The sequence below is a fragment of the Dermacentor andersoni genome, chromosome 7, assembly GCF_023375885.2.
Source record: "Dermacentor andersoni chromosome 7, qqDerAnde1_hic_scaffold, whole genome shotgun sequence".
NCBI classification, from domain to species: domain Eukaryota; kingdom Metazoa; phylum Arthropoda; class Arachnida; order Ixodida; family Ixodidae; genus Dermacentor; species Dermacentor andersoni.
The window spans coordinates 10,296,230-10,302,344 of NC_092820.1; the positions used below are offsets into that span (position 1 = coordinate 10,296,230).

General features: G+C 44.1%; 1 long non-coding RNA gene across 1 annotated transcript; it reads left to right on the plus strand.

Annotated features, from left to right (window-relative positions):
• Positions 1 to 2,092: 2,092 nt before the first annotated feature.
• Positions 2,093 to 5,440, plus strand: LOC129386014 (uncharacterized). Its single transcript, XR_008613496.2, has 2 exons — positions 2,093 to 2,219; positions 5,269 to 5,440. It is a non-coding gene; the product is annotated as an uncharacterized lncRNA (long non-coding RNA).
• The last annotated feature ends 675 nt before the right edge of the window (positions 5,441 to 6,115 follow it).

A 6,115-nucleotide genomic window follows, 5' to 3' on the forward strand; every position in this document is an offset into this window, starting at 1 on the left:
GCTGTAAACAGCACGACTGCGCGGAGTTGGTTGATATTCTAAAAACAGCACAGACAACAATTAAAGCAGACACATTACTTGTGTCATGTCTTGCTGCTTTTACAATATCGGTCACGGTTGCAAAGCTACGCACATGATCTATGAACGAAAGCAACGGACGTGCATATAAAGCTTGGTGAGCCGATTCATACTAATATATGTGTAATTTTGAAAGTTCTAGCTCGTAAAAGCGATAGTAGCAGCAGCAGTAAAGTAGGTTCGTTTACCAGCTCGCTCACGACGTACGCATTGTATGATTTAATTCCACGGCTCGCAAAGGAGCTACTAAGAAGCTTTAAGTGAAGGAAATACGCTTTAATTATCTCACTGCAACGAATGAAAGCCTCTGACGCCCATACCGCGGTCAGCAGTGAGAAAGGTAATTAAATGCAGCCATGCGCTGCATGGATAAATAAGAAGGGCATAGCGTAGTCATCCTATAGAGATGGAGCAAAATAGACTTAAGGACGCGATAAACATCACTGGACGACATCCACGCTAGTTGAGTGCATGCATTTCTGGCGCGTGGAAGATGTCGCTGTTTTTTTTTTTTTTTTCGTTTTTTACATCGGTGCAACGCGTAGGAATTGCAGTGTTGAAGGCACGAACGAATAAATTATCCTGCGATCACTGCGGGACCTGCGACAACTGTTTCGTGTTCCTTCGAATTTCGAGATCACATCGACCACAGCTCGAATGCGCAACCGGTTTTTTACGTGTCAGCAAGGGGACGGGTAATCGCACGACACTTGCGGTTGCTCCAAGTACGTCGCGGTAGCACCAGTAGCTGGGCAACAAATGTCATCAAGCCCTGGCCCACCGCAGTGTCCGCAACTTGAAGCTTCTAAGAATTCGCCAAAAACAAAAAGCGGACCACATCTATACGTACGCGCGCGAACGAGACGCGAGCCATGCCGTCTGAGTTCGAGAGTAGTTATTTCATAAAAGCAAAAACAAACATTAATGTGACGTCACATCCGGTAAAGTCAACTTGTTCTCCTTTCTCACCTTCTCTCAGTTAACGCATGCGCAGCGACCACGGAGCCCTCGGGGGCGATGTTCAGGTCCACTTTTACGACCCAGCTTTTCCTCTAGAGTTGTTCTACTAACTCTATGGAAACTCCCATAGACAGTGGCGCCAGATTACCCTCTAGGTGCTGTAGTGAGAAACTCTATGGCCGCGGGTTACTACTGTCACGTGACTGCAAAAAACGTTGGAAAGATAAGCGTCCTCATGCTAATAATACATAAAAAAATTATCCACTAATTTTAGTTATTTTATGTAGATCTAATTAAACAAGAAGCAATTTTTTTTTTTTTTGTAAGTGTGGGGATTGTAACGCCGCCGTGTAACGGTAACGGGACTATTTTTTCTAATCAATTGTTTTACACGACTGACGATTGGCTGAAAGGGATCACGTGGCGCGTGGTCTGCGCCTCCTACCGTTGCTGGTCTTTATTTATGTCGCTGTGGAGCACCTCAAACGGGCTGGAGCCAGTGATGCCACGGCTGCTGATTTATCAGTAGATCTACTGATATTTTAAATTTTCTCCTGATTCAGTGATAAAGCGCTTGAATCTACTGATTTTCTTGCTTTTCTACTGAAACAAAAGTGAAATCTGCAACTTTTTCAGTACAGAGGTTATATTAATGTGATGCCACATAGCGAGAGAAAAAGAAAACGTGGTTGGCTCCGAGGTTAACATACATTCTTGCGTTTCCAGACTCTCAAACGTGGCGCTACCTCTATCTTTGAGCAAAGTGGTGAAAAGGCGTAGAGTTTCTATGCTCTGTGGGAAAAGCCATATAGTGAGAAACTCTATGGGAAAAGGTGAGGCGGTGAATTTGTGAAAGTGGGTGCACTACCGAAACGCATCAACTATGAAACCACCATTATCATCATGACCAACCTATTTTTACGTGCACTGCAGCACGGATAGGCTAGCCACCCTAGCACGGAGGCCTCTATGGAGGCCTCTCCCAGTGATCTCCAATTACCCCTGGCCGTGTCTGCTGTGCCCGGGGCACAGCAAACGAAAGGGTGCCCGAAATGTCTACGTTCACCCATGACGTCACGTCCGCTATAACCCATGATGTCACATCCGCTCATTTCCATGGCGGCCGTCTTACGGAGCCGGCTGCGCTGCGAAACGGTCCGTATTCCGTGCCCACTTAGAGCGTGAGTAATTCATATTTCCACGCTATATGCGTGTAATAAAGGATTGGGGCTGTGAGCAGTTTGATGCGTTACCATTAAGTACTTTGTGCGCATATTTTGCCTCCTGGCCGCGTCAAATTGCAGCCGGCATGTGGAATGGGCCGTGGCATATTATATGGAGCTGCTCATGTGAGTGGTATTGCCTCCGTCAGGATCGTCAGTGCGTGCACAGAACCATTTAGTAGTCTGGTTCAGGGAGGATGCGCGAAAGAACGAGGACGTAAGAAAACACTGGCATGACGAGCTGTTCCGTCAGATCGCGTTACATCGCGCTTTCTTTTAAGACCATCTGGCTCGAGCGAGAGGATCTTTGAACAGCATTACTACTGCTTTTTTACAGCTTTGCTGCGGCTCATTTAATCGTCACCTGCATTCTTTTAATAATACAAATGACATCGCTGCGCGGAAGAGCGTCTCTTGAAGTTTCCAAACAAGAGCCAATGCCGCCGTGCCTGCTGCATACACGCTTGCCTTTCCTAACGCAGTTAAGACGCGGCACTAGCTCTGCTACTGCGTGATACAGGGTCACTGTGATAAGAAAATTAAAAAAGAACAAACGAAATTAAGGCAGAAAATGTCAAACGTTGCCAAGCGTGATAAAACGGACCTGCCTCGCCAGATGAGTTGAAGAAATCGGGGTCCTGAAGTCAGCTTCGCCGCAGTAGACTAGTGTTACGCGCTGAAGCATGTCAGAACTGAAGAGTGATCGCTTTCACCGACATAAATAATATGTGTTCCTTAATGATGTACGCGTGCACCTGTCGTCTCCTGTTACATTACGCGCGCCGAGGCGCCTAAGTGTACTGGCCGGCCTTCAGCGCTATTTCGGACGTGGCTGTGATGCTTTGAACCGTTGGTTTGTCGACCTCGTAAGCCAGTTAATGTTTACACGGCCATTTTTTTCTGAGCTGTTGATTTCTTCCATAACAGCTACGTAATTTCGTAGTTTCCTGTTCAACTGCTTTGGTCATATGCGAGTCAAGGTTGTTCTCTTTAGCCGAGCGCAGTTTTCGAAAGCGAAACGACGCTTTTGCATCAGCATATAGTGCCGTCGCCCATTTACAACACAGTCAATCAATGTAATTTTGTATGTCACTGGGAAACCGCCAAACGCAGGGAACTCACTCGCATGCGGGGAACTGCATAACTAACCACGGCATTACCGTGCCTCTTGGAAAGCTGCTTTGCATCAAAGACCGGGTACCCTTGCTATGATTCACCGCAAAATATTTTGTATGTCTAACCGCTTAACATATTTGTATTGCGGTGAAGCTAACCTTACGGAACCGAATTTCGCAACGCTTTTTAGACTCCTGCATCTCTACCAGCCACTGCCAAACGCTGGTCGGTACGTCTCTTGGCAAAGGTCCAGGTAAATCTCCCCTGTTGGGAGTTGGGGGCACTCACGTATATGAAAACTGCCAAGGAAAGCAGTTGTCCTGATGAAGGCATGCTCCCGTGTCGAAACATTTGCACCAGCCTGTTCGACCACCGTTATCACCGCAACATAGTTGTGTGTTGCGGTGAAGCATGCCGATATTGGGAAAGATTTACGTGAATCTGGAATGTATGGTTTCTGTCAGCGACGAACCTAATGTTCTACTCTCATCAAAGCAGATTCTCGTGGCAGGATGCATGATGTCTTGAGAACTTTTGTTGGCTAAAGCCATACGTGCCAGGTTAGCTCTTGTCACAATAATACGCTTTACCGCAATACACAAGAGGCCCCGCTGTAGGACACGCCCGCCGTAGTTAGCCAAAACCTTATGTGATGGTTCACTGCAAAACACCTCCTGTATTGCGGTGAATCGTAATAAAGCACATTTGTCTGTTTAGAATGTAAAGACCCTTGCCCTTCGCTTTTGTAATAATATGACTCAGTTTAATGAGAACATGTATTCACTGCTAAAAACATCCACATTGAAATGGAGATATGAAGACTGTTGGCAGCTTGTGTGATGTTTTATCCCTTTACTTTTTTGTGTACCTGTCACGCTGCCATTATTAAATTTTCCTGTACTTCGTTAGGTGCTGACGTACATAACATTACATCACAAAGAGCCACTGTGTAATTAGTGTTCAAGGACCAGTGTGATGGCTTTACTCAAGAAAGGTTTGGGTTATGTTGTTGTGAAGGTTTTTTTTTAGAGGTAGCTTTCTGAGAAGAAATCAGATGTCAGGAAATAGATCTCATTGGCACAGTAATCTTGGCTGCCTTTTGCTCAAACGTGCCCTAGACATAATTGAGTGATTTGCACTTGCAACTGGACAGCAGCCGTAGCTTGGGAGACCAGTGATATGGCATATTTTATCAAACTAGGTGACACATAGCATTACCAGTCGGAATAGAGACCTGTTTAAATGTTTGTCACCTTTAACACCTAGAGTTTCGACCATGAATTCAGAAAAATCTGTAGCACATTTAGAACCTAGATTTTAAATGCTGTATAAGTTGGCTTCTTGTTCACTGCAGCTGTGCTCGGCTTCTGTCCAAACGGGAGAGCACTTCTGCACAGCTTATTAGGGAATATTCTTATTTACATACCTTCTTTTTATTTATCTCGCCTACAATCACAATCAAATGTTTATGGCACATGAATGTGCTGTGCATGAATCTAACTTACAATGCCATGTTCAACAGCGCAGTGCATGTAGCTTGTGTTGGTTCATTCAAGCTAAGCATTGCTACAGCCTTTAACTGTAGGTATCATGGTATGAGAGCAGAGAAATGGATATGCAAAGACAGTTGGGCACATTGAGACATCATCTTTGTTGTGTGTGAAAAGGTGACAGATACACAATATGGGGAGAACGCATGCACTTTCATATTTTCTCGCGCGCACAAAAAAAAGCTGGAGGAATAAGGTTTCTTCACTGTGCCATAGAAACTATATGTTTGCTCTCAAGGGTAATTCTGATTCATTGGATATGTTCCTGTGCTGTGTTTATTTTCTTGAGTGTGCTTTAGTTTTTGCACGTTAATGTTTCAAACTCGTTTTTATTTTCACAGACTGAAGATCCCACGTCGTGGTTTGACTTGCGTGCACAGGATACAGGATACTTGCACTTAGCATGGAGTGATGAAGCAAAGTAGTGTACTTTTATTAAATGTGCAGATTTTAGCAGTATAACAGCAGTTCATTAAAAAAACATGTGTGCTGAAAATAAAGTGTTCTTACCCACATTCCTCGTTGTCTATTTATTTATTAATACTGTCAACCCTCATAGAGGGTCATAACAGAGAGGACAATACAATTACATAAATCAAATATGGACAATGTCAATATACGTAAAGTTGCTTAACACTTGTCAATTCACAGTTAATAAGATGTTCACTTGAATGCTGTTCAGCACACTTCTGACATTTATCAAAATACGTACAATGAATATCAAGTCGCACATATCACTTGGCACTTCAAAACTAAATCGAAAACGCCCATAAATATGCCTCAGCAGCATTTTCAAAGTCGGTGACATCATTTAAGCTAACAATAGCGTTTGGCAATTGGTTCCACATTTCTATCGCATCCAGGAAAAATGAGTATCGATATGTATCACTGTTGGTGTGGTCCGGCTTTATGACGTAGTCGTGGTTAGTTCGCGGGTATCTTTTGCCTGGAGCATGTAGATATTTGAGCTTATCAATCTTAAGTTGATCCTGCATTATTTGATAAAGCACCTTCAGCCTATATTTTTTCCTACGTACCTCAAGAAGATCGAAGTTTCAACGCTGTAACATAAGCGTGACCGATTCCTTCCTTCGGTATGTCGAACAAATAAAACGCGCCGCCAGACTCTTTCCAACTTCCTCTTAAGCGTCACTTGATGGGGACTCCAAACAACGGCTGAATATTCCA